General features: G+C 42.4%; 1 pseudogene; it reads left to right on the top strand.

The window, feature by feature from the left end:
* Window positions 1–2122: 2122 nt before the first annotated feature.
* Window positions 2123–3055, top strand: LOC136146966 (small ribosomal subunit protein uS5 pseudogene; annotated as a pseudogene).
* Window positions 3056–8933: the final 5878 nt, after the last annotated feature.

Genomic DNA, 8933 nt, shown 5'->3' with positions numbered 1-8933 from the left:
ACTGTATGTCTATGAGGGGATAATACCAGTTGGCCTAAAGGAGATTATAGACAGTTGCGAAAGTCTCCCACTCTTACCTTTGTCACTTCTAAAATCCACTGCTAGTTTGGTGACCATTTTGGAAGTTTACTCTTTGATCATTTTTCTCTTTCATGATATGTAATATTTAGAGAAAAATAATATAGGTTCTAGAAGGACTATTCATTTGAACGAGAAATAGCCTAAGCAAGTGTGGATCAAAGTAACCTACCTGATGAAAACAAACCAAAGTGTTTATTTGTACTAGTGGCTTTTGCTCCAGTTCCCTCCATGAGATCTAAATTAGTTCTATTAAGTCTAATTCCCAAAGAAGCTTTCATTTTCTGGGTCCATCTGCCAAAATGGATTGCCATTTGTGATGGACCCAGAAAGTAGTAAGTATGTTGAGCAAATATGCTATAGATATGTCATCTGCTGCTGATATAGGAGTAGGCGTATTGCATAAGATTTCTTTGAAAGGAAGAACAAACTAAAAACTAGCTATTGAATTTCCAGCTACATGAATTTCTTGTCAGTGTTGAGGTGCCATGAGGGTGAACATTCTTCCTTACAAAGCCACCCAACAGATAGAAGAGGGAAAAACAATTCCATCGTTCAGAAAAAGAAGTCAAGAGCTGACTCTTGTGCTCTCCCTATGTTTTCTCCAGAGCCCTGTGGTGAATATTCTGTGCTGGTAATTGTTCCTAATCAACTGATTCAAAGAGAAAGCAAAAATAAGAACAACTCCTTGCTGTATATTTACTATAAGCTCAGTTCTCCTCCAAGATAGAGGACACCAAGACGAATCTTAGAAATGACCTTTTTAGATATTTCCTCCCACCTATTACCCAGTTTTCCCACTTGCTCTTTTTTAAAAGTGCTTTTAAAAATACTTTCCCTGCAAATGTATGCAGCATAATAATCTGATAATAATAGTATAATCAGTATAATCTTTAATATTCACTCTAGTTCAACCTTTGCCAAGTTCTAACCATGCTAGAAAATAGATACTGAATGAGTAGAACGGCCCATTTCAGTCACTTTACTTAGAACCACCACCATGAGTGTGTGATAATACTTTGAAAGCGCGTGCTTTGATCAAGGTCAGAGTTGGGTTTAAAGTCATGACACAGGAATAGACAATGGTAACTTTAGTGATGGGGAGAGAGGAGATGGAGTGGCTAAACTTCATTAATGGTAGATCACTAGGAGAAGACCCCCAAAGCCCTGCCCCTGAGGTCTGTAAAGGACACGGAGTTCAGAAGCACTTCCGTGAGGACTGTGTTTAGTACCATGATGTACTTAGCCCACTACTTAAACCATTCCAGATGTGTTCTTAAGCTGCCCCTCTTTGTCACTAACTTGAGTCATACTTTATTCCTTACAATCTAAGAATCCTAATGAGAGGCACTCAAAATATTTTCACATCTGTGAATCACTCAGACTTTTAACCAACCCTCTTCTTTCGAAGAATGATTGGAGGAGATGGAAAAACAAGAAAAGAAGAAAGTTAGGGAAGATTCTACTGTTCTTCTGGGATAGATATGCCCAAATCCATAATTGTAGGCTTTCATCTGCTTATCAATTGCATGTCATAATAAGCATCAATTTTCTGTGTGTCTGAGGTAAATTGTATAAACTAGGAAGTTTTGAAAAAAACAGGAAACACAATGAACCTAGGATTAAAACTGAAAGTGATTGGTGCTTCTGAATCGTTAATGTCTGTAAGAATATTTGGGGTGAGTGCTCATAATGTAAGTTCTGATTTCTTAGGTGTAAGATGGGCCTGAGACTGCATTCTTACAGTCTTCCACGTGATGCCATTATGATTGATCATCTGTCAATCACATTTTGAGTAGCAAGGATATAAAAATGAAGGTGCAGTTACACAACCAGTCTCATTAATTCTTTGTAGGCTGGTGAATAAAAATGACCATTAAAACCACCATTTCTGATCTGTGTGGCTTTGAGCAACTCATTTAATCCATTTAGCTTCCTCATTTGTAAAATGATGATGATATTTCTCTTGCTCTTCTCCATAAAAATAAAAAGCGGTAGATGATGCTGGTGCTGCAGGAGGGCTTGAGGCTCTGGGAGCCCTGAAATGGGAAGCCACAATAGCTTCTGTGGAGGCTTCTGTAATGGCATCTGGGACCTAGGTTTCAGCTGGAGAGCTTATGGAGGCAAGGACAAAGAGTGGCTCCCTATTACCAAGCTGTTCTGCCTGATTAAGGACAGGAAATTGCGTCTTTGGAGATCTATCTCTTTTCTTTGCTCATCAAGGAATCATTGACTTTTTCCTGGGAGCATCTCTCAAGGACAGAGTTTTGAAGATTGTTTTTCAGTGGCTTGGTTGTGTCCAACTCTTTATGACCCCATGACTGCAGCACTCCAGGCTTCCCTGTCCTTCACCATGTCCTGGAGTTTGCTCAAACTCACGTCCATTGAGTCGGTGATGCCATTCAATCATCTCATCCTCTGTTGTCCCCTTCTCCTCCTGCCCTCAGTCTTTCCCAGCATTTGAAGATTGTGGCTGTGCAGAAGCAGACCTGTGCTGGCTAGCGAACCAGGTTGAAGACATTTGTTCCCCCCTGGGGATTACGACAGGCATATTGCACTGGGTGTCAAGTCCTCTGAGGAGGTAGCCATTGCCATCTGTGGGGCCATCATCCTGGCCAGCTCTCCACTGACCCTGCTGGATGAGGCTCCTGTGGTAACAAGATCAGCAAGCCCCATACCATCCCCTGCAAGGTGACTGCCCGCTGTGGCTGTGTGCTCGTACCTCTCATCCCTGCCCCGGGCGTACTGGCATCATCTCAGCCCCTGTGCCCAAGAAGCTACTGCTGATGGCCGGAACTGACAACTGCTACACTTCTCATGAGGGCTGCACCACCAACCTGGGCAACTTCATTGAAGCCACTTTTGATGCCATTTCCAAGATCTATAGGCAGTTCACCCCTAACCTCGTTATCAAGTGTTCACCAAGTCTCCATATCAGGAGTTCACTGGCGAACTTTCAGACTTTTCATGCAGATAGCCCAGGCTCTAGCTGGTAGCCACTACCTAGTTTTATGAGAAAAATAAAGTGAATGAAGCCAGAAAAAAATTTATCTTGCAGGATAATTCTGAAAATTAAATGATATAACATATAAATTTGATAATAGCTTTTAAGTAAATGACATTTTTTTTAATCAAAAAGTATTTTGAATAATATGCAGTTTCCAATAGTAAGTGTCAGAGGGAAAGAAATGCATGTTTTCTGACCTAAAGAGTTTGTAAACCAATAAGAGTAAAAATCAAAATGTCTATAAATTGCTAAAATAGAATATACGTCAAATAATAAATGTCATGAGAGAGGTAAAAACAAAATGCTCTGGAGTTGATAGAAGGAAAGGTTAACGGAGGGATAGAAGAATGAGAAAGATGGAGAAATAAGGGACATCTTCAACAAGGAGTTTGCATTTGAACTAAACCTTAAAAGATAAGTAAAAGTTCAGCAGGCAGAGAAATGAAGAGTGTCATTTAGAGCAGAAGTAACAGCTGTAGACACCATGATATTGTGAAAAACAGTGGCCTTTTAATGACATTTCCAGAATTCCAGTGTGTCTAGAACTAGGTCAGATTGGGAGAAGAGGAGGAAGATGAAGCTGGCGGCACCCAGAAGTGAGAGATCTGATATGCTGTGCTGAGTTCCTGGGACGGACAACACCTCCCTCCTATTACAGATCTCATCACACATTATCATAATTATGTATTAGCTCAAACATGACTCTGTACCTCAACTGCAAATGTCTGACCCATAACAAGAACTCAGTGAATTGTTGTTGGCAGAATAAATGTCTAAATGTTACAGGGAGAGAGTTTCTTGCAGTAGGATTAAAGGCCTTAAATAATATTGCAAAGCTAGATCCCATAGTTGCCTATTCTTGCTTGTCCTGCAGTGACCCCAGCCTACAGATTTGCTCCAGCATAAATATACTCCTGAGACATCCAGCATTTTTTATTTGGAATGATTGTTACATTATGTAACAAAACAACCATCCCATTATACGACCCATTGCATGCATTCCATTTGGCCTCCCTGTGATGATTCAATCTCTGAGTGGCGCTTAAGATGGTAAAGGTTGAGAGACGCTATTATACTCTAAGCAGATTGAGATCATCAGATGAAAACTATGGTGTGTCAGCATTGCCTCCACCATGGCTTGTAACACAAAGTTCAGTAATATAGCTTGCAGCTACTAGTTGATTAGAACAGCTTTCTAGGCTAGGACGTCTTAAACACGCAGAAGCATGGGGCTGCTTCCTTCCCCACAGAAGCAGAGTGGTAGTCTCCAGTGAATGATATGATTTCAATACAGAAGTTTTGCTTACATCTCACTTCATTTCCATTCCATCTATTGATTTTTTTTTCAGGATTGTGCACATGTATTGGAATACCTTTATTAAATCCCCCAGGCGTTCCAAGTAAACACAAATAGAATAGAATTAGGAACAACTGTAAGAGAACAATTGTAAGTAGATCTTGCCTTCATATTATATTAGGATTAGAAACCTTGAATTTATCAGATGGAATCATTTAAGGGCTGGCTCTAGGCAGAATAGGAAAGAAGGCAAAAGCTTATTTTCTACGGAGAGAGGAGAATGCAGAGGTCAAGGGCATGGGCTGGAGGTAAGCTACTTGGATTCCAAATCTTACTTGAAGACTTCCTAGCTTTGTGATTTTGGTTGCATTGTTCAGTCTTTTATGCTTCAGGCTCATCCTCTATAAAGCAGAGATTATAATATTAGTTAATCCATAAAGCTATGGAAAGTTAATCTGGGAAATATTGCTTGGAATAATGCTGACACGCAGTAAGGGCTTAATAACTATTAGCCATTCTTATAATCTCCAGGGTCTCTACCTCACTAACTCAGTAACTATCCCCTCATACTTCCAGACTCCCTCATTGCATATTTCTGATGCTCCCCTGTATCTTCCTTCTTCTCATTTCTAGCAAGAGTTTGAAGTCATTTATGTTTGTGTAATTGTGTCCCCAGAAAATGTTGCCCCGACAGAAACCTTTTTATTTACCTTTTATTTCTTACTGTAGGAAGAAAAGTGCTTTTTTTTTTTTTTAATAATTAGGGAATTCACAATGTTACTAATCAAATGGGAGGCCTATTATCCCAGCCCATACCTAAAGCCTCCGAAGTCACAGCAATATACGTTCATTTATGCAACAGATATTTATTGAAGTGTTCTATGTGTCAGAGACTCCTGGATGTTCAGAGAGCGCGAAGATAACGAGGCAGGGGGATGCTCAGTACTTACTGGGGAGCGTGAGAACAGCAGGACGGGGAATTGAACCCAGTCTGCTGTAGGGGAGGAGGTGGTAGCAGAAAAGGCTCCTTTTCATCTGTCAATGCAGAATTCCTAGGATTACTTAGTGATGAGCATCAGTTTCATCTAACTAGTTAGAGGACAAAGTCTTCTTTCTCTTCTGTCTAAAAATCCTGGAACTATATCCCTCCACACTTTTATAGTGCTCAAAGGACGGGGGAGCAGAAATCTAATGTTTCCCTACCTCACATATTGGGGGCTTGGGTCACAGGAAGGAAAACTTTCCTTCAGGCATTACTTACACTGTGAAAACAGCATGAGTGCATTCATGCATTCGCTTCTCTTCACTGTACCTCCTGCAAAGTGCTTGCTGAACACACACAGTCCATGTCAATAACGTCAGGTAAAATGGAGTTTATATTAATAAAAGACATTGTGTCTCTGTTCATGTGGAAATTAAAGGTTGTTGAAAGATAAGATGTATCCTACAACAGAAATAGTTAAGTAACAATGAAATGAAACATAATTAATTCTCAGTGAATTATTCTATCAGTGATTCTTGATGTTCTGGAACAGATATCGGTTAAGATAGCAAATTCTGAAAGTTTCATCTCAAGTGCCACGTCCTACCAGCTGGAAGTAAATGGCTGGAAAACTGTGTAGCCAGTGATTATCTTACTTTGCCAGACTCAGAAAGAAGTAACTTCGGGACTAGTCTTCATCATGCCATAGTAATGGGAAGTGTCAGCACTTGCTGTGTCTTTGCCATGGTGTGCCAGCTATGTGGGCTTCCCAGGTGGTTCAGTGGTAAAGAATTACCTGCCAGTGCAGGAGATGCAAGAGACATGGTTCAATCCCTCGGTAAGGAAGATCCCCTGGAGGAGGAAATGGCAACCCACTCCAGTATACTTGCCTGGAAAATTACATGGACAGAGGAACCTGAGGGCTACCAGTCCATAGGGTCGCAAAGAGTCAGACAGGACTCAGCATGGCACAACAGCTGGCTCCAAAGCAAGCTACATCACAGCAGGATGGTTAAGAAAAGATTCTGCAGTCTAAAATACCTGACTTCTGCTCTCTGCTAACTCCGTTGTTCAGTCACCCGGTCACCTCCAACTCTTTGCGACCCCATGGACTATAGCACGCCAGGCTAACTCTGTGGCCTTGGGCAATTTATTTAACTTGTCTGAGTCTCAATTTTTTCTAATGAAGAGTGGAGGGTACTATTGTTTACCGACTCTCCCAGATTGGTCCCTAGCAAGGGTCTCTCTGGCTGGTGCCATTCGTGCCAATAGGAGACTGCATTTGGTTCAGAAGCAAAGGGAACGCTTTATTCTTTAATCAAAGAACAGAGATTTGCAAGGTTGCACTCCAGAGTACATGCTCTCCCTAAAAGACGGTGGCCTGCAGGGCTGCTTTATTTGGGTTTTGTCCGCAGGGAGAGAGTCAGGTTCTCACGGGTTGTGCGTAGGTACCCACTACTCGTGGCTTCAGATGCCAGTGCTCAGCACAGTGACTCCGCCTCCATCTTGAATTAAGGTGGCAGGGGCACAGAGTTTCTGCTCATAGACCCCCAAACTGAGATTCTAGGTACAGCCATTTTTCAGGAGAAACACTGGTCTGAATAGGCAGGTGCAAGGCCGCTGCCTGCAGTAACCTATGCGCAAGTGACACCAAATGAAGCCTAAAGGAAAAGAAAAAGGTTAGACTTTATTATCCAGATTCTAATTTTATTCCCCAGGAATTGTTAATGGGCTTTGCCAGTGACAAATCCTTCCTCTGTCTTTTGTCCTGCTCCTTATTCCTCCTCTCATCTCCTATAATTACTTCCTGCTAATTTGAGGTGTCATCGTAACCCCAGGTGAATGAACAGAGCTTCTCCCCAGCTGCCTTTATGTCTGTTTGATTGTGACCAGGCCTCACCCCTGACCGTTTGTATCCCTAGTGACCACCTTTTGGAGACAAAGGATGCCAAGATGTATTTAAGATATATGGTTCAGATATTAGCAAGAGAATTATGGTCACATGTCACATTTTTCCTAAAAATGACAGTGCCTAGATCTTTTGCCTGTAGGCACAAGTGTGCCCTGATGGTGAGGCTCAATGTCGTGGTTGAATATCCCAGGTCTCCCTTGTGTAGTTTTTTGAAAGATAAGAACTTCAGGTCAGAGAGGGGTTCATCTGAGTAGTCAAGGGGTTTATTGCCTCAGGTTGTCTCTCTGGAGGTTGGGGCTTTGGGGCCGTCTTCACTCAAGTGTGATGTCCCCAGAGTGATCCCTGCAGCTTCAGGACTGAGTGTGTGGTTAGGGTCACCAAGGCAGGCCCATTGCATTTAGGAGTGAGCTGACCTTGAGGGCTGCTGGTTTTCCAGGTTTTCAGACTCACCCAGACTCTGGCCAGAAGAGGTAGGGGCCTGGTAGGAGGGTGCTGGCAGCCCTCAGTTACCATTATGGTGTGTGAGATTTCATGGTTTCTCCTTACCTTGAAGGCATACTTGAGTGGTTTCATTTAAGGGGGGCTAAGGTGTCCTGTCGCAGGTTGGGAAATGGGTCTACCGTACATGAGTTCAAATGCACTTAGCTTTAACTTACAGCTTGGAGCTAACTGCTGCGAAAGTAGGGCAGTCAGAACCAACTTAGTCCAGTTTTCTTTAGCTTGACTAAGGCTGGTTTCAAGGTCTGATTGGGTCTCTCTACTTTCCCTGTCAACTGGGGTCTCCAGGCTGAATGGTAGCTCCATTTTACACCCAGGGCACTCGTTATTCCCTTTGTCACTTGAGACAAAACTGCTGGACTATGATGACTTTGTAGAAATCCTGGGAGCCCAAACCTGGGGATTATTTCTTTAAGTAATGTCTTAGCCATTGCAGCCACCATTTCAGTCCTAGCAGGGAATACTTCTGTCCACCTAGAAAAGTAAGTCTACTAGCACCAAGAGATACCTGAAATTGCCCAATACTCTTGGCATGACAGTGAAAATCTGCCAGTCTTCTCCAGCATGTGACCCTCTGGTTGCATAGGTTTTCCCTGGGGGCTTCTGGGGGGGGGGGGTCTGGTGTTGGAGTTGTTCATAATACAGATGAGGCCTGTCTCATGTAACCAACTGACCATGCTTTTCATGCGAGAAGTTACCATGACCTCAACTAACCAATTACCTAGGGCTTCCCTCTTATAGTGAGTTCCTTGATAAGCCTCCCTGAAGGCTTGACAAGCTGCAGTTTGAGGAAAGAAGTATCGCCCATGTTTGTTAACGAGTCACACATGGCCTCCTAGATAGATGTCTGCTGAAGCTCCATCTTCACGTTTTGTCTAATTCTTCCTCTGTGTAGATGGGAGAACGATTGGATGGATCTGTCCTTAAGGCATGAGGGATAGTTGCCAAGTTACTAGTTCTGGGGTCACCCTTTTGGGAGTTGCGTCTGTCTCGTTATTTCCCTCTGTTACCTCTGCATCCTCTTTTTGGTGACCCCGATGGTGAAACACTGCTACTTTTTTGGAAGCTATACTGCTTTGAAGAGCTTTAATATGCCTAAACCATGTTTTACTTGTTTATTCTCTGCAGTAAGCATACTGCTTTCCTTCTAAATAGTCTC

The sequence above is a fragment of the Muntiacus reevesi genome, chromosome 15 (genome assembly GCF_963930625.1).
Source record: "Muntiacus reevesi chromosome 15, mMunRee1.1, whole genome shotgun sequence".
NCBI lineage: Eukaryota > Metazoa > Chordata > Mammalia > Artiodactyla > Cervidae > Muntiacus > Muntiacus reevesi.
This window is presented reverse-complemented; position numbering and strand designations above follow the sequence as displayed.